Source organism: Pleurodeles waltl, chromosome 5, assembly GCF_031143425.1.
Source record: "Pleurodeles waltl isolate 20211129_DDA chromosome 5, aPleWal1.hap1.20221129, whole genome shotgun sequence".
In the NCBI taxonomy this organism is placed as follows: domain Eukaryota; kingdom Metazoa; phylum Chordata; class Amphibia; order Caudata; family Salamandridae; genus Pleurodeles; species Pleurodeles waltl.
The window spans coordinates 1,572,788,888-1,572,809,602 of NC_090444.1; positions in this window are offsets into that span (position 1 = coordinate 1,572,788,888).

A 20,715-nucleotide genomic window follows, 5' to 3' on the forward strand; every position below is an offset into this window, starting at 1 on the left:
TCATAGCCTTCATTCTTTCAATAACAAGTAAAACATTTACAATACTAGCTATACCATGTCCACTGCCCACAGTATAATGCATGTTACCATTGATGGACTTTAAACATAAACACAGCATACATACAACATTTTTAATACATTTTTAATGGACAATAAAATAGTTGCAAAAAATTTGTTTTCATTAAAACCATTTGTATTTATTATTTAGTTCTAGACAAACACTGAAAGGATTGCTACAAGAAATAAAAGCTTAATATTTGGTGAAAAAGTGTGCCACTCAATCAAAAAATAAATTTGCTAGAAAATGTGGAAAAGAAGATTTTCAGTGTACATCTCCTCTATGCTAACACCCATGAAGGCAAAATAAATAATAGGCCATTATTCTTATATGTTCCAGATATGTACATCGATGAGCCCAAAGAAGAGGATGGGTCACTGAGTAGAAAGAATGGATAAAACACTTCCTCACCTGGCAACCATGCAATAATGACACATCTTTAAGAGGTACAGACTGAACTGTTGCACTACAGAAGTATTACGCTTATAGTTTAATTAAGAACTTTTGGCGGCCATCAACATCCATCCAGACAGCTATTCCACTTATTGTGAAGATAATGACAGTTTTATATTTCTGTGTTTTTTGCTCATTCTAGTATACTGCTATTCTAGTATTCTGCTAGCAACTTCATTGTGATGTGGCAGCTGTCCTCAGCCAAATCTTCAAGGTAATGCTCAGATGAATGAATGATTTCATCCACTTTCCTACAGCTAGTGCTAAACTGACAATATCAAGGCCAAGTTATATGGCTTCGGAGAAATGCAACATATTGTTTGTTCCATAGATGGAACCCACATTGTATTGTTGTCAATTCATGCCAGGGAGCAAGTGTACCACAATCGAAAACATTTGCTCTCCATCAATGGGCTGGTGGTTTATATACCAGATCTCTACATTACCAGTACATGTGCAAAATTTCCTGGACCCATTCATGACTCTCTAATGCTAACCAACAGCTCCATATTGCAACAAAAAGTAGACCTTGCACCAAGGAGTTGATGCATTTTCCTAATTTTTTTCTACAGCAATGTCTTTTCAAAATAATTTCACTTATGTTTACTTATGTCCTGAAATTTTTCACGGGGCTTAACCAGTCGTACATGAATTTTAACACCACTGAGAAACCTAACTACTGTCAGACGTTAACTTATTGAACATATTTTTGGCTGATAGTAAGTGACATAAAGGTAAAATTAAATAGAAAAAGGTTGCCTGTGTAGACATCTCATTTATGAAACCATATGTTACTAAAAAAATATTTAGTTTCAGGTTTTTTAATCATTATAATAATATTTGGTTATTTACAGCAACATTTATTCCTAAGGTACAATGTTATATAGAGACTGATGAACTGTTTTGCAGTTGGGTTACTCCCTCACAAACACAATTGAATTTGCATGTGCCTCCTTGCAAACAGATTGTTCTATATGACAATTATAAGAAGTGGCCCATAATGTCTGTTTTCCTCATGACAGGCGTCTTATCCAGAAAACTCAAAATCAGATAATTTGTCTACACAGCCATACAATGTACCAATGCAATGTGATTTGTTTGATACAGTTCTAGATGGTTATGGCTACAAAGCAACACATTTGAATTTAAAAAGAAAAAAATAGTCACAATCATATTAAATGCCTGTTTATTTCTTCTAGGTCATCCTAACGTGTCATCTGCTGGGGCAGTAGCAAGTCATTGGAGGGTAATAATTTGTCTTGCACAGATACTGGAGATGCAGAAATCCGCAGACCAAACTGCCTGAATATTGGTGGAATGGTTCTGAAAAGAATATGAATACACTTGGTTCTCAATCCTGGAGTGATAGTAATGTAACTTGTGCGTGACAAAGTTATTATGTGTAGCATGCATGTAGATTTTGGATAAATATTTGTAATGGGGGATGCAGTTTTACACTTGCACAGGACTGGACTTCAGTCAGTTATTCATAGACTAGACACTCTTTGTAAGGTATAGGATTTCTTTTTTTGATAGTTTCGGTCTATATGTTGTCTTTTGCTTACTTAGGAACTATAAGTCCCAAATCTTCCACTCTATTTTTCTAGGTGGTTATTGACAGATTGTCCTTTTCTTCACCCTTTCCAGGACTGAAGATCCTCGAGATAAAAGGAACAAACTCAGGTAAGTAATTAGTCTGAGTCATCCATCAAGCTTAACCTAAAGTTCCTCTCTTTCCTTTCCCCCCTTCTAATACCTATTCATTATAGAAGCCTTTGAATTATATGATCTCAGGCAATTTTCTTTGTCATGAGCTACAATTTCTACTTCTTATGTTCAGCTTTCTTCTTCTTTTACTACACTCTTAACAAAACTGTCCATCAAACTCTTTAATTCCCATTCTAAGCTATCAGTGTTGGGGAAAAAGGAACAAAATCTGGAGGAGAAAAAAACTTGTCTTGACAATTTTCTTGAAAAAGACCCTCTTGGCAGACCTTACTTTCACCTGCCATCAACTCCATAACTTTGAATGCATCTGTGTTAGCCACGCTCCTTGAGAAGTGGGGGAGGGTACAGGCACCCTCTGATCCATGTGGAGCTGAGGAGGTGCAGCAGCTGTTGAGCTTGTCTCCTCTCACCTTGGGGTGATTCACCTTGGTCTGCTCTACTTGATCTGCTTCACACCCTCTCCTCCAAACAACTGCTGCCTTCTGCTGTCTCTTTCCACGAGCCAGTCAAATACCAGTCCTGACTCCTCCTCTTCAAGATTATTCCCTTCCTCTTCTAGATCCAACTCCTTTGCAAAAAAGGTATGTTTGTCATTAGACCTGTCAGCTTTAGGGTAGTCTTCCCCCAAACCTTTTGCTTTCACCCTCTACTTTTTGCAGAATTTAATTTGTGTAGGCTCTAGAAATCTCTGCGCTTTACCACTGCTACCCAGTGCCAAAATGCTTCTGCGTGGCAAAATTGACTTACACCGGATTGGCATATTTCATTTACTTATAACTCCCTTGTAGAGTGGTATACCGTATATCCAGGGCCTGTAAATGTAATACTATTAGTGGGCCTTCAACACTTATTGTACCACCCACTTAACTAACCCCTCAAAACATGTGTCATATCTGCCATTGCAACTTGAAAGCAGTTTTAAACTGCCAACTCAAATTCGCAAAATAATTGGCAGTTAGAATTTGTTTGTTCCTCCCTACAGCCATGCAATAGAGGGATTAGGTGTGTCTGATTGGGCCATCAACTGGTGGATAGGGGAGCAGAGCTGGGCACAGCCCCACTTGCAACTGAACAGGTTGTGCTCTGCCTGGACACAAAAGATGTGTCGCCCCTGCATTGTTAATGCAGAAAGCCAAGGGAAGCAGGAAACTTAAAGCAATTCATGGAGAGTTCCCTGGAATTCTCTCCAGCTTCAAAGAAGGTACCAGGTTAAAATATGACCATCAGACCCAATATTCAGTTCACTTTCTGACCTCAGGAAGGGCTGCCAGAGGTCTTCCTGCTGCTGTGGCCTCCTGTGTACTCCACAAGACTGCTTTTCTGAACCTGGGAGGACTGGTTTGCTACATGGAGCCTTCTTTGAACCCTCAGAGGCCTGCTCTGCTGCTTGAACCCTGTTCTACTGCTAAAATCCAATAGCTAGTTTGCTGGCCTTCTGACCAGAGACTGAGGGACAGAAAAGTCTCCAACCATTTTGTACCAGCTCCTGGACTTAGCTTGAGTGAGTACTAAATCCCCAAGTGGTGCCACTCCATTCCTGGACCCTTGGTTGTTGTGTTAAAGGTGCCCAGAGAGCGAAAATCTTAAACTTGGGGCTAAAAACTGCTCTGAGAACTGAGAGAAGACCTGGACTAACCTCCTCATCCCCCCACCCCAAGGTGCATTACCGGTCAGCCTGACTTAGCGGTCCTTCCTGCTACATCCTCTACCGCAGCAAATACTATTTGGTGGCCCTTTGACAAAGGGGTATCTGGCCTCATGGAACTCTTATCAGCTACAGCTTCCACCTTTGACCCACTGGAGATTTTTAACTTCCAAAAAAGAGACTAAGGGCCTGATTAGGATCTTGGCTGACAAGTTACTCCATCACAAAGGTGACAGATATCCCAACTCCCAAAATTTTAATCCCATGGGATATAATGCGATTTATATTTCAGCAGATAGGATGTCCATCACCATTGTGATGGAGTAACTCATCTGTCAAGATCACAATCAGGCCCAAAGCCCAAATGAAGAAATCTTCACTGCAACTTTGTCCAGCTGCTCCCTGACAACAGCACTTCCTCCTTGGACACTACCTGCAGCCTTGCTTCACTGAACTTCTGCCTTCTCAGAGGCTTTTGTCAAAATTTCTTCAGAAAGTCTGAAGGTAAGAACTGACGGGGCCCAATCCACTCTTTGTATCCTACTCATGCTGCATCGAGGTTGGCTATATTTTTTTACTTTGACCTGGTTTAGATGTCCGCAGGTGCACTTTGATCTTTTAGGCACCAGTTTTCAATTTAGAATTAAAAAATTCGTAAATCTTATCCAACTGATTGGATGTTTGTCATTTTGGTGTCAAATAGTTTAATAAAATGTACTCTATTTTTCTAAATTGGTGTCTGATGTTTTTTGTCTTCTATTTCCACTTTATTACTTTATTGATATTTTGTGGTTTTCCCTCTCTGCCAGAGGAACTATGATCCATTCATCAAATGCTAAATCACACATTAAGTCTGAAGTGAAATGGATCAATTTGTATTACATGAAGTACAAGCGCTCAGTAGGGCAGTTTGGTGCCCAACTTTGCTCAGCAAAGTGAATCCTTACTTGCCAAAGCCAGATTGCAGATACTCCAATGTGCAAATTCTGTATTTTTATGGAAGTAGTATCATTTAAAGTCACTCCCAGGATCCTGCAAGACGGGAATGTTCTGGAAGATGGGTCCAAAGACATTATGGGGGTCATTACGACCTTGGCGGGCGGCGGCCGCACTCATGCGGCCCCCATTATGACATTCCCGCTGGGCCGGCAGGAATGAGGCCGCAACATAGGAGCCGGCTCCTAATGGAGCCGGCGGTGTTGCGGCCGTGCGACGGGTGCAGTTGCGGCCGTGCGACGGGTGCAGTTGCACCCGTCGCGCTTTTCACTGTCTGCTATGCAGACAGTGAAAAGCTGGCCGGGGCCCTGTTAGGGGGCCCCTGCACTGACCATGCCAGTGGCATGGGCAGTGCAGGGGCCCCCAGGGGCCCCAGGACACCCCTTACCGCCAGCCTCTTCCTGGCGGTGCAAACCGCCAGAAACAGGCTGGCAGTAGGGGGGTCATAATCCCGAGGGCAGCGCTGCTTGCAGCGCTGCCCTTGCGAATTATCACCGCCGGGGCTAAAACGTTGGGAAACCGCCGGCCCCGGCGGTGCGACCGCGGCGCTACCGCCGCGGTCGTAATAAGGGCCTCCGTACCGCCAGCCTGTTGGCGGTATGGACGCCACATTACCCCTGGCGGTCTCTGACCGCCAGGGTCGTAATGACCACCTATGTGACTTTTGGCCGGCACGTGCAGTATATGGTCAAATTCCTGTTGTTCTTGTTTCACGAACCAATAGTCTGGCTGCAGTCTGGTAATCAGAGATTAGAAGTCTCAGGATGCTGAATATGACCTCTGGAATGCTGTTCATGGCAGCTTTTTTTTGTGTGATTCCATACATAATCCACACCTGCAAATATAAACATCATTGACCAATAGAACCTTCAGAGCCTCCTAAGTGGCACTCTGCTAAGTTCAAAAGAAATTAAGCACTTTGCATTGAAACTTTTGTACATATTGTGTTGGAGGGTCATTTTTCAGTGATGAGCCAACAACTCTCTTGTGAGACTTCAATCCTCATTCGAAGGCTTCAAGACTGCGGTAGTGCTCCAGGAACGTTTGTGTGGGGATTCAACTATTAGGAGAGCCACAACCATACCAGGGCTGTATTGAGGCTCTACTAAGACTATGGGCTTGAATTTGATCTTGGCGGATGGGGTTACTCTGTCACAAATGTGACAGATATCCCTTCTGCCGTATTACAATTCCATTCTATCCTATGGAAATTATAATACCACTGACTGAATAACCATCATGTTTGTGACAGAGTAACCAGTCTTCCAGGAATGAAATCAGGCCCTATATCCTCTTGAGCGCAGTCGATTCTTGGTTGTATTTCACTCTACGATGGTTGTTAACTTCTAAGGTTCCCTTTATTTTTAACCAGTTTATGGATGGGATTATGCTTTACAGATTTCACTTACATACATACATATATCATTTGGTGGGTGCTTCCTGTCATGGAGGTATTTTTATAAAGCAATAGCAGTCCTTTGTATTCTTTTCTTTTAACAATATATGTTAGTTTTAGGCAGTAGGAAAACCTATAGATCTGGAATGGTGTTAGATAGGATTCCATGTTGCTGGAATTACTGATACCAGCCTGTATATGGAATGTAATCTATTATATGCTTAATCCCTCAGAATAGGGAGTAACAATGCAGACACAGAATTACTATGAAGAATTCTGCATGATATTCCCTAGTCTAAGGGGTTTCATGCACATAGTTAATACCACCCTTGAGAAGATGGTAAATGTATCTGGGGCTTCAGTGAGGGAGGAGATGGAGGTAGGGAGAGGAGAGAAGGAAAGAATTGTTCTGCATTGAAAGAAATCGGAGGCATGAGATGAGGTTTGGCAGCCATAATTTCCAGCTTGTAAAAGCAGGTGTGGGAACACTGGGCCAGTCATAAGCAGGCCCATACAGTTTGTGTTTGTTCCACCTTGTGGTGGCACTGCAAGTACAATGTTTTGGTTCTCTACAAGTCCCAGCATTGTCAGCTGTTACGTTTTTTGACATGTCAGATATAGTAGTATTGTTTAGGATTATTTTTGCCTTGTGACTGAGTCTCACTCTCATACCAGATATTGATGAGTCTTCCCTTCTCATTGTAGGATCTTCTCCTAGCCACTTTTCCATACCGTACCCAAAGTTGACTGTTGCTGAGGGGCTGTGGAGTTTACCATAGTAGTGCCCAGTTCATACAAGACTTGTGGATAAACATCTGGTAATATTCTACTTAACACATTCCACAACTTCTATGGCATATTTTGCCACTGGCACATCAGTTCCTGACAGTAGATGCTGGTTCTTCTACATCAACCATGAGTAAGAACAACAATATGCAGGTTCCACTTTTACTTGTCCTCTGCTTTTGACTTTAAATGATTGAGGTGTCAATTCAAGAAGCCACATTGTCTTTCAGAATCTTCACCCCAGTGACACTCCCACTGTAACTGATTGGTTTTAGCACCTACAGGCTGTAACCAGGTGAATTGGAGTAAGCAAATGCATTATACTTCTCTTTCTCCTTGAGCATTTTTATAGAATCCTAGTTTGCATAATCTCAATAATTATCTTGCTGTTGGTTTTCTTTAGGACTGCACAAACTTGTCTAGAAGGGGTTGCCCGGACATTGGCCCCTAAATTGTACCAATGTGAATGAGCCTGACCACAACATAAACTGATATTCATCTGAAGAAACATTGGGCCATTATGCATCTAATGTGACATCACATGTGGTGATGTCATCATGTGGTGATGACATTCATTGTTAGCTTTTGATAGTTTTCAGTTATTTTACTTAGGAAACATAATTTAAAAAGTTACTTCCATACATTTTCTGGCACACATATCTTTATTTATTTGATTGTTTCAGCCACAAGCCTCACAAAATATAAAAAACAATGCACACAGCAATAAAACATAATTACATGAAATCATTATTTATTTCTTACAAACTTAAAAACAAAGATCAGTTTCATCCAGACATGCCCATTACTCATAAGGGAACCATATACACATACATAATTAAATAATTTACAAGTGTGACACCCCTTATATATCTGGTAAATGAAACATTTCCCATCAATTCCAACCTATACAAGGGGCCTCAAGAGAAAAGTGCAAGTGCTCATAGTGGTTGGTTTTAGCAGCAGTGATTTTGTTACCTTATGGTATTAAAAGAGGTAATGGGTGTGCCTCATTTATGTAGAGGAGGACAGTGTATCTCACAGATGGTGACTAAGACCTTGTGGATCAAGTAATAGCTTGTGATCGAATCGGGCACACATATCAGATCATAACCTCCTAAAAGCTTGCCAATCAGGATTCAATTGACAATGTACCATGGAAACCACAACTCTTGCAATACTGGATGAAATAGAGAGAAAACTGGATGGAGGTTACTTCTAACTCCCGACCACTCCAGACCTTTCCTCAGCATGCAGTATTGCAAAAAGTGAAACTCTTCTTGCTATCCTATCCATCAATATTAAAATTGAAGGTCAAAAGGATAAATAATTATTCTCCTTCCTGTCATCAAGACCCCACTTTGTTCAAATGTGAACATTTAGCTTTCCTAATTTACTGTCAAAATGTGGGGTACCCATAGGTTCTACGTTAAACCGCCACTCATTCACTTTTTACATGGAACCTCTGAGAACTATGGTCAAAGAGAGGGGTATATCTAACTTCAGTATGCAGATGATGGAACATATCCAGCTCATAAAACTTTGAGTCACTCAAGTCTGTCTTAAACCAATCTTACCTAAAATAGAGTTTCTATTCCTCTAATTAAATGAACTTCCTACCCAGTACAGTTTTGCATTCACCCCAATAGGCATCTCCCCTAAAATGGTTGTTTCAGCTAAATCCCTTGGACTTATCATTAGTCTGAAAATAGCTTGGTAACCAAATATCAAATTTTACGGAACTTCCTCTTTGTAACTGCACAACCAGGAGATTATTTTAGAACAGTCTCTGATTTGTCTTCCTCTTGATGGCAGGTGCACAATGCTAGCCAGTCTCCCCAAAACACTGAGGCACTTCTCAGAGCCATCTACCACTCTGCTATTCCCCTAGTCAAGATAGTAAAACACTTCACCTGTCATAACATTTATAATTAATAGAAAATAATGTTTAAGTTAAATGTGTAGTTAGGATAATTAGGCTTCAATTGACATGACTAGGCTAAAGCCAGACCGCATTGACATTTGGTTTGCATTGACAGCAAGTGAAATGTGATTTTAAGCTAAACAAATTAGTTTCCTACATTTATGTGTCATTCCATTTCAGAAAATAAGTGAAGTAGAATTGATTTCATGGTACTCTTTATTTGTTGCTCTAAAATGTATGAATATTGTGTTCCTCAGAAGAAAGCCATGTGCAGATTGTTGTTGTATTTGAAACAAATTCAAGGCTCTTTGCAGAGTTTGCTCTAGGCGGTTGTACTCTTTTTTTGCTTTTACTTGTTGCAAAAAGTCATGTTATTTCCCTAATTATCTATGTATGCCTTATTACAAATATCTAATTAATCATTATGTATGTAAGTAGGTGTAATTTTGTTTCTTAAAAACTGTTGTTTTTGTTCAAGCTACATGATTGGTACAACCCTATGATGTCAGATCACATGTTGAGAGTGTACAAAACGTGCCCTTTTTGGGATATGTACCAGACCTTTCTTTATCTGTGAACTAAGCAGTCTATTGATTTATACCAATACTTTTTTGACTTTCAAACTGGGTTGATTTTGGTTAGTTGACTTGTTTGACTACAGTGGTTCTGGCTATTTATTTCCTTCAGAATAGACTTTAGGCTGATTTATCAAACATTTACATGATTGATGCTGGTTTGAATTTGAGTAACCAACTGCGTTTAGACTTCTGTAATGATTTTGAAATTTGACTAAACCTCAATGGTTGTTATTTTGAATTTTGTTCTAAGAAGGTTCCTTTTATTTGCAGTGGGCCATCGCCTGATGAATTGTCAGATGTTGAGAAAATACTGGAATTGTCTAGATCAATGCCAATGTACTTGTTTGTGTTGTCAGGAGTTGAAATGCATGAGTATTGATGGGGCTGTGAGTGATGAGTTGTCTTGCTGAGAGTGTGAAGTCTTGTCAGACATGATTTGGAGTGAAATTCTTTTTTTGACACACCACACAGAGTGTTATGGCAAGGGCGTTTTGTGTTTTACTTAGCATATGCATCTATAACTGCATTGTACTGTAATGTGTTTGGAGTGGATGTGAGAATCCGTTTACGGAAAAAGATATGGTGTCAAGAAGTGTTAGAAACTGTGGGTACTCTTCTTGCAATTACTAATGAGTCAGAAAAAAAGAAAACAAAAGATGGTAAAAATAAAACAAAAATGAGAAAAGGAATGAGACAAACAAGATTGCATCACTCTGCGAGAGAGGGTGAGTTTATGGACAAGTTATTGATTCAACTGAGACCTCCTCCACATAATAAGGCTCATGTGCAGGTAGCAAAAATAGAATGCACGTAGGCCGAGCTGAGCTGAGCTTGATGAGAGATGAGGTGGAGGCTAGATCACATTCATAAAGTGAAACAAAAGTGGTGGAGGCTAATACTTTCAAACCTAATGGGGATTTAGAAACAATGGTTGAAATTGCAATTTAAAGTGATACAATTTGGACATATAATAAATATGAATTGGCATTCTGGGTGCATAAACAGAAATGATACTTTTACAAATAATTTCCTGAAGCTCAGAGAGGTGTTTGAGAAGTGTTTTACAGAGATCAAAAGAGTTGTGACTATTCCAAGGGTACTTTGGGTAGATTTGGATTGTTTTTGTCAACTGTTGTGCTTCAAGATTTGTGAACTGAGCTTAAGACTTTGGCACTTTGGCCAGAGGGCGGACCACAGAAAAGCTCCTATTACTAAACCTTCACCAATGGTTATCAAGGAATATAATGAGGTTATCAAGCATTGGAGAGCAAGGTTCTATGGAAACAAGTCACTTTGTCAAAAGTTATGAGACCTATGAAAATTCCATTATGAGAGATTGATGTAGATTTATAGACAGTATAGTGGAGTTGAAGATCCCACAAAAAGATTTTTTGGGGGGTTTTGTCTCCGCATTTGTGTTGGGATTGCACCTAGAGATTAGTTCTCACATTCAGCAAAGCGTGGTATGTTGGCAAGCAAAATAATGAGCAAAATCCTTGCATATGTGAAGAATTGTAGTACCATCTGTTATGCTAAAAAGAAAATGATAAAGCAGAAGTTGATGTTGGTTCAAACAAAGTTATTCCAGAATGATGGTCAAGGTGGTTTTCAGGCACCTGGTTTTGCTGCTGGTGATGGAGGATTAAAAATTAATGGTAATGTGATCAATGGTATTCATAATGCACGATTAAAAACTAGTCTGTGTCACATCTGTGGGAAAATGTACACTGGAAACATATATTAAAAATAATGAATCCAAATAGATTTCAAAATGAGTAGCAAATGGTTCCCCAAAGCAGCAAAATGTGAACTAAATTTCACAGAATGGAATGCCACAGTCAATTACCCCAGTCCTACGGGCCTCTTTGTAAAGCATACAGAATCTAAGGCAATTCAAAGGGAATATGCCTTCAGACCCAATCATGCACCAACTTATGCAAAAAATTAGGCAGGTATTTCAGAAAACCTACAGATTTCAGCAAAAACATTGAATGATTAATGACAATTTCCCAAAATTTGCCTCTATACTCAGAGTTCCTACAAGACCAAGCCAAGCACAATGATGGTTACTAACAGAGGAGGAGGATTGCATGCATGGTGTAGTCCTAGAGGTAGACCAGGATGGTATTTTTGTGGAAAGGGAAGCAAAAGGCCACCCAGTATAATTTTTAATCGATATAGGTGCTACTTGCTCTACCACTTGGATATTGAAGGTTCTTATCTTACCCCTCTAGGGAGAAGAAGTCAAGGTTTTAGGCATTTCAAGTAAACAGGTGACTAATTAGTTGTCAACTAATGTCCTGGTAAAAATAGTTCAACTATAAATAACCATGAATTTGTTAACAGTTAGATAAGTCCCATTGATTTGTTGGGTGGCCATCTCTTGTATTAAATGAACTGGGGGTTTTCCTGCACACAGGATAGCGTTGGCATTCAAGCACAAGATAAGGACATGGATTTCAAAATAAAATCAGAAAGGTAAATATGTTCCCAGTGCTCACTTCAGAAGATCTACCTCCAGATATAAAACATACTGTGAATAAGAAGTTTTAGGAATTCACAAGAAAATTAATTTGGTTGAATAACAAATTACAGAGCCAGTGTAGAATATTATTAAACCAAGTGCAGTGTATTCCTGCACTACTCAATGCAGGATTATTCATGAAGCAAAGAAGGGGATTTCACCTGCCATCAACACAATGATTGAACAGGGCATTTTAAAAGAATTGCTAGTGAGTCAATGTATCTCTCCGATCATTTAAATTATTCAAAAAACACAGCAAGAGAGATGCACCGGAGGTTCCTCCGGAAAGGGTACCCAAGTAGGATACTGAGGTAGCCTTCAATAAGGCATGGGCAGAAGAGAGAGAAGCATTATTATATTCCTCACAAGCAAGGGAAACAATCTCATCTATGGTAAGATTTCTAACTATCCAAAATAGAGAGTCATCAAAGGTACAAAAAAGAATGAGCAACCATTAGAAATTACTCTTACTGGATGAACACAGGTGTAAAGTATCCTGTAGAAAGATATAATATGTACGCTGATCTAGTAGACCTTTATAGCATTGGCATGGTGATATGGTGACTGCAATGAGAAGGAGAGGAGATAGATAGAAGCTACTTTACAAAGTGGAATCTTGTAATATCATCCTACTGGGCACCCTTGAAGGATATAGATTGAATAAGGATGAGGAACTTGTTGCTCATTACGAGGACTAATTTAGGTTATGACGTTACCTTGTGTTCTATAGTTTGATGATTTACAGTATGATTATGCTGACATTTTCACAACCTATGTTTTAGAGATAAGACATTTTTTTTTTAATGGCCTTTGCAAGAAGTAATGTATATTTTGACCATCACCTACTGTTATTTGAATTTGAACCTTAGTTTCCCACTTTTGCTTTAAGTTTTCTCATGGTTAATGTTCCTGTCTCTATAGTTAATCACTTCGTCCTTGAATGTAGGACCACTGGGGATGTGAGGGGCTCAGTGAGATAGGTGTACTTTATTATTATATTATTAGCTCTACTTTGATCACCTGTGGAAGCATGGGAAGGACCCTTTAGGGTGAATATTTATTGAATGGATGAATTATATGAGTTTGTGTACCAGAGGGATTTACCAAAAACAACTACATTTGAATGTATGTATTATCTGTTGTATGTATATAATCTGATATGCAATACAACTTTAAGATCATTAAGTACAATTAGTGCATGGATGGATTATGTATAGTACAATAACTGACCACAACAGATAGTGAATGTGAAGGGGGAACTCATGTCATAAGACATTTAAGTCTGTTTTTACTATTCACCACTCTATAGCTCAGATTTACAAGGCCCTAGTGCCACTGGAGTGTCACTTTTAGTGACGCTCTGGTGGCGTTATTCACTGCACCTTATTTAAAGGAGGCGTTAGGCCACTTTTTGTGGCTTAATGCCTCCTTCTAAATATGGGCTCCTCCGAAGCAGTTTTGATTGTTGCTGTGGGCGTTCCACTGCAACACTCATTGCTTTTGACGCTGCCCCAGATTTATGAGAAATTGTAAATCTGTGGCAGCGCCACAAACTAACACCACCCCAGAGGTGGAATTAGTATGGCGCAACAAGGAGGAATGCTTTTATTCGTCCTCGTTTTAGTTTTTTCTATGTGTGCTGCATTCTGCAGCACAGATGGCAAGAGCAAAAGGCCATGAATGATTGTTTAAGTGCAGGAAGCGCCAAAAACTAACACCACCCCAGAGGTGGAATTAGCATGGCGCAACAAGGAGGAATGCTTTTATTCCTCCTCGTTTTTTTTTTTTCTAAGTGTGCTGCATTCTGCAGCACAGATGGCAAGAGCAAAAGGCCATGAATGATTGTTTAAGTGCAGGAAGGTGTTCCTTCCTGCACATAACCAATCTTTCATTAATGAAGATTTGGTACTTCTATGAAGTGCCAAATCCCATTGTAGATTGCTTTTGTGCAGGAAGGGACACCTTCCTGCAAATAAACAATCACACCCCTCAATGTAGACACCCTTGCACAATGGTGCAAGGGTGCTTGCGTTAGCACTGACAGGTAAATTTAGCCCCGGAGCAAGGAGAAATACAGGGGTGAGTCGTATTTTTGTAAATATGGTGCATCCCTACATTTCAAAAGAGGTGCAGTGCAGCACTGCAAATTTTATAGCAGCACTTTGCTGTGCCATTTATTTTTAAATTTGAGCCCAAGTTTGAATACACTGTTGATAGTTGGTGGTGCACATTGGATTTGAGAAAAGTGGGTGTCCACCGAAATATCTCACTGTTCACAATAAACAGGTACAGTAAATGCACTGGACTGCCCGTATCCTTTCTTCGCACAGCAGCAGTGGAAAAAGTTTTTGGACACTGGAGGGATGGTTGGATAGCAGGTATGGATGGAATATATATTTCACTGGGTAGCTATAGTTAGGATCATATCTCCATAGATAATGTATTTTTTATTTTGCTTATAACTTTGGCCCTGTTTGACGAATCTTCATTAAACTTTTCAGAAAAGTGCTAATTTTTTACTAGTTTGTGCGTGGAAAGTTTTGGGATATTCCATCAAGCAGGGGCAGTGAAAAAGGGGAGATCCAAAAATGCATTTACCACATTCATAATTGCATGGGAACTTTAGACTCCACTACAGCCCAAACTGTTGAATGGACTACACCAAATATGACGTGAAGCTAGATCTTGGTCCAGAAAGACTGCTTTTTGTGTTTTGGTGTAAATCCGCTTAGTAGTTTTGGAGAAATTGAGGTTTTTTTTTTTTTATATATTTCATGCATTAGAGGATCAGTGGAGCCTACAGATCTGAAAGTGAGATCTGATTGGCTGCCACCTACTCAACCAGGAAGTGGTGGCAGCTATCGTAGGTTTCTGGACTCAGCCTTGAGTCCTAACAAAAGTTTTTAAAAAAAGACACAAGGGGGAAAGGTAGGAATACCCTGAACCCCTAAGTCTGGTGATGGGGTCCAAAAGGCATCCCACCTGGGTCCAAAAATCTTTTCTTTTTAATTTTGCCACAAATTCACAAAGGATCTGGAAATGGGTGATAAAATCCCAAAAATCTTAAGAAGCACATTGTCCTGTGCTTCTTTTATAAATCCCCTGGGGTGGACTACGGTCAGGGGGATGGCAAGTTTTTGGGGATGGGGCATGTGGCCCTCCCCCCAAGAGAATTTGGGCCTCAGTGATCCCATCCCCCAGGACCCGAAGTGATTTTTAGGGGATGGGGCATGGACCCTCCCTTTCAGTGCCATTTTCAGCCCCAGGGAAGAAATCCACTGGAACCCAAACTGTTTTCAGAGGAGGAGGGTAAGTGGCTCCCTCCCTGAGACACTTTTTGGCCTTGGGGACATCATCCCCTGGAGCTCACTGTACTTGTTAAGGGAAGGAAGTCCTCTGTGAGCCTCTAAAGGCCTGGGAGTCCCCATCCCTGGGGCCACTAAGCTAATCAAAGGGGGGGCAAACAGCACCCAACTCTGACCCATGAATGACCATGGGGACTGCATCACCTGGGTCCCGATCAAATGATGTGTCCTGGGAAGCCTACTTCTGGGAGAAAGTGGTTTTCCTGCACACACCAGAGGAAGCAGGGAAACCTGTGTTTGCTCCAGCCTGGCAGGAACATTTTTAAAATTCCTGCCATACACAAAGTTTGCTACCAGCCAGAGGGAGCTTTAAAAAGGCTCCTGCCAACTGGGAGCAGACTTTTGATCGGTGTACCTGCCTGTATAGGTAGCTGCTCCCTGCAGGTGGGAGCAATGTCACACCTCCACCCGTGGCCACCAAGTATGTGGTAGTTGACCTGGTTGGGAACCAGGACACTACCTTTAAGTAATGTGAGACCTAGTGGATGAGTTCCTCGGGGACTGTAACAGATTGGGAGGGGGCCCACATGGCTCCTCTCCCTCTTGCTTTAATAGTGGCCTTGAGGGATAGGGTCCCCGTGGCCTAGTAAGGCTCGGGGAGGGGGGCCACACAGTTCTCTCCCCTTTAATTTACAAAAAGTCCCTGGGGGATGGGGTCCTCAGGGCCTCAAAAGGCTTGGAGGCGGGGCATGTGGCCTCCTTCCCTTTAATAAAAAGAAGGCTCTGAGGAATGAGGTCCCTCTAGTCAACCTCTGCTGCACACGGCTGAAGGCCATGTGCAGCATGGGGTAGCTTGTACTCCCTACTGTGCATAATCAAAGGTCATATGCAATGTGGGGTTGGCTGTCTCTTGGGGGTTGGTCACAGGCCAAACCTTGTGGCTAGCCTCCCACAGCATATGGTCAAAGGCTTCGCACAGCCTGGGTTGGCTGAATGCTGGGGGGTGTCCACAGAGCCTGGCCTGTGCAGTGAACACCATACACGGTCAAAGCCAGTGCAAAGCAGGGGGGTTACATTTATGTATGTTAATTAAACATCACTTTACATTAAAAAACCTATGAGTCTAAGTAGGGACAACCACTCTAGTCAGATACACACTAAAAGATAACCTGCACTCATCCTCTCGTAGCTTGGTACAGAACACTCAGGTTTATCTAAAGAAGCAATGTGTAAAGTATTTGTGCAACACAAACAAACACAGTAATACAACGAAAACACCACAAAAAGACTCCACACAGGTATAGAAAAATATACAAATGGTTTATAAATAAATCAAGTCCAAAATGACATAAATCTAATGAGTAGCAGTCAAGTTATGAATTTTACAAGAATAAAATAGGTTTAGTGCTTAGCAAACAGCATTTTAGGGGTTAGTAGAGGTTGTGCCAGACCGGAAGAAAGTCAATAGTTCAAAGTGACTGAGATGGAGAGTAGGACAGGTACACGAGCCACACAGACCCGGCGAACAGAGTACCTTGATCTTGATCACAAGCACGAGATGCAGGAATGATGCGACAGTGGATGTGCCAATGTCAATCCCACAGTCACAAGGATGGATTGATTCCAAAGCCGATGCGTCAGGTTTCTCCACGCTGTTAAGGGGATGTTGTTTATCATCCTTTATCAGGGAATGTGTCGGTTGATGTGGCAGTTCCGAAGGTGCTGCCTGGGCCCAAGTGAAATGCGCTGATTTTACTCCAGCAATATGGTTGATGCGTTGGTTGTCGCTTCCGGCATGCCAGGGAGGTGTTGATTTCCCTGGCACAAGTATCTGGATCTACTTCCAGTGAACTAGACACAGGAGGAGGGGTAGATACTTTGATATCCCTGAATCTTTAGCAAAATGGGACAAGCTGACAAGCCCTTGAGGATCACTTTTGGGTGCAAGGCAGTCTAGCTCTCCTCAGCAAGGTCAGAGGGCAACAAGAATCAGGTCAGCACAGCAGAAGCAGTCCTTCCAGGTCAGCAGTCCAGTAGAGTGCCAGTCCTTGATGCAGCAAATCAGCTGTTCTGACAGAGTCCAGTTGTAAGTCCAGAAGTGTATGATTTGGTGGGGTCAGAGACCCAGTACTCTTACCCACATATGCCTTTGAAGTGGTGATGACTTCAAAGAAGGGTATTTGAAGTACACAAATAACCTTTCTTCCTCGGCTCTGGCTTCAGTAGAGGGTAATCAGCCCTTTGTGTGGGGACAGGCACTGCCTATTCTGGTTGTCAGCCCCGTCCTTCCTGCCCAGGAAGAGCCATCAGAATGCAGATGAGTGCTCAGACACACCTAATGTTCCTGTGTTTTGCGGATGCACAAAGCGTAGCTGTCACCCACCCCAGCCAGATTTCCAAATGATTTTTTTTTGTCCCTTTACCAAATATATATATATATACAAATATAACCTTGTGCCTGTCGCCATTAGGGCGTAGTTTCTATATAAAAAGCATTGTTTTAAGTGCCTATATCTTTGGTGCCGCTTGACAAAACTTCATGAAACTTTCGTAAACACTTTGCCAGTAAATCCAGCTGCTGTCTGGAAAGTTTCAGAGTGATCCATCAAGGAAAGGCTAAGAAAAAGGGGAGGCCTCAAAACAAATTTTTTGATTCATTTTTCTATAGGAATTTTTTGAATAGCAATAGCGCCTGAACTACTAGATGGAATTGCATCAAGTTTGACAGAAAGGTAGATCCTGGTCCAGAAAGCAATCTGTTTTTTGTTTTGGTGTAAATCCGTTCAGTAGTTTTTGAGAAATTAAGGGGAAAAATGTATGTATAGGGTCGCAAAGGTTTCACGACCACTCTCGATCTCGTACAGCGATCATATGGCTGCCAACACTTCAACTAGGAAGTTCTGGCAGCTATCTTGGGATTTTGTAGCAGAGTCCTAGAAATAAATGTAAAAATAAAGAAAAGGGGCCAGGGTAACCCTGAACCCTTAGCTCTGGTGGTCCGGTCCCAGAGAGATCCCTCAAGGGCTAAAAGCATTTTTTTAAACATTTTCATCTGGATATTCAGAGGATCCTATGATCATGTTTATTAAGCCCCCTGGTGGACCGAGTCCTGGGGGCATATTTTTTGTTGTGTGCAGTAGGTGCCTTCTGCCCCCCCTGCAGCCACGGGGACCACCACCTTCCCCGGGGCAAAATGGAAATTATTTATTGGTGTGGGGGAGGCCCATCACCCTCCCCCACAGCCCCAGGGGCTGCCACCTTGCCAGGGCTTCAATTAGCTATGAAGCGGGGGGGGGCATCCACCACCCCTACTACCCTGGGATCGCCACCTCCCTGGGGTATATAAAATAAATAAGGGGGCACAGGGCCCTCCCCCAACCTCTGGGACCACCATGTCCCTTGGCCTTCATTAGTATTTAGTACGAGGGGGCACATGCCCCACCTGCAACCCGAGGGACCACCACCACATTGGGGTACAGATAAAAAAAGAAATAGTGAATGAGGTCCATTTCAGACCCCCTTGAGCCCTGGGGATCATCACTTTCTTGGGGCTATATTTTGTTAGAGGGTAGCCACACGACCCCCCTCATGGAGCAACTGATGGCCCTGGGGACTGGCACCCACCAGGGCCAGCTCCTGCTATGTCCCGGGGTACCCACTCCTGGGACATAGCTGATTGCTCTGGCTTGGCTGCAGCTTTGCAGCTACAGCCAAGACACAGAAAACACTTCGGTTTTTGACAGCAGGACCTGTCAAGCAGGTCCCAAAACCAAAGCTTTTGGCATCGTGAGGGAGGCCTTGAAGCTCGTTTGAAAAAATGAGAAAAAAAAACAGGCCGGTGGGAAAAAAAATTGAATTACGACTGTGGGGGAAACCGCCAACAAAGACAGCCACTTTAACACTCCCACCGCCACGGCGGTACAAACAAACAGTATGACGGTCACCGCTAGCCGACAGGCGGGTGACAATGTACCGCCCACAGCATCACAACCTAACAATCCGCCAACTTTTCCAGGGCGGATTCACCGTGAACAAAAACACGGCGGAAACAGGACTTCAAAGGGAAAACGCTCACCTCTATACACCCCATGAGGAACCAGGATGCCATGAAACCAGAGCTCCACATTTTATCAGCTTTTATCTTCTTGCTCCTCTACCAGGAGCACGAATGCCGGCGTAGAAGACCACAGTGAGTACTGCACCTACGACACAGGGGAGGGGGAGGGAAAAAACAGTGACACACACATGCAACACGCAACACCCCCACCCTCACCCACGACAACACACACACTAATACATATTGATACATTACAGTTACACCTCCCAACCCCCCTGGAAGAATGCAAAGACAAAAGGAAATGAGGTGAACGATTGTAATATATTAAAATCTAGTAGTCAAATAATATACATACACTATTTACAAATATATATACACCAAGAATTTTAGTCCAAGGGATTCCACCCTTAAAGTCCGTGGACCACTAGGCCCACACTGCATGGGCGAGGCCCACACAAGATACCCGAACATGACAGAGAGAACACTGCAGGGGCATCAGATAGAAATAAAACGGGCACCTCAGGGGGAAGGGAAAGGGTGGGCACCTCAGCCGGTTGAGTGCACGACGCCAAATCCACGAGGGGGCCCCATGCCCACTGTTCAATCCTGGGTAGTGCAAAGCCACAGTCTCACAAGTCTCTACAGTGGGTGGGTTGCCCACTGCTATATCCTGGGGAGTGCAAAGCCACAGTCTCTCAAGTCTCTACAGTGGGTGGTTTGCCCACTGCTATATCCTGGGGAGTGCAAAGCCACAGTCTCTCAAGTCTCTACAGTGGGTGGTTTGCCCACTGCTATATCCTGGGGAGTGCAAAGCCACAGTCTCTCAAGTCTCTACAGTGGGTGGTTTGCCCACTGTGCAATCCTGGAGAGTGCAAAGCCACAGTCTCTCAAGTGGATAACACTCTCCACTGGTTCTGGAGGGGGCTTTGTGCCCAGAGTGCTTCATCCTGCCAAAGACTGAGGTAGTGGATGTAAATGGGAGCTTTGTGCCCAGAGTGCTTCATCCTGCCAAGCACAGAGGTAGTGGATGTAAATATCCACTGGTTCTGGAGGGGTCTTGGTGCCCAGAGTGCTTCATCCTGCCAAGGACAGAGGTAGTGGAAGTAAATCTCCACTGGTTCTGGAGGGGGCTTGGTGTCCAGAGTGCTTCATACTGCCAAGGACTGAGGTAGTGGCTGCCTTTCTCCACTGGTTCTGGAGGGGGCTTGGTGCCAGAGTACTTCATCCTGCCAAGGACAGAGGTAGTGGATGTAAATATCCACTGCTTC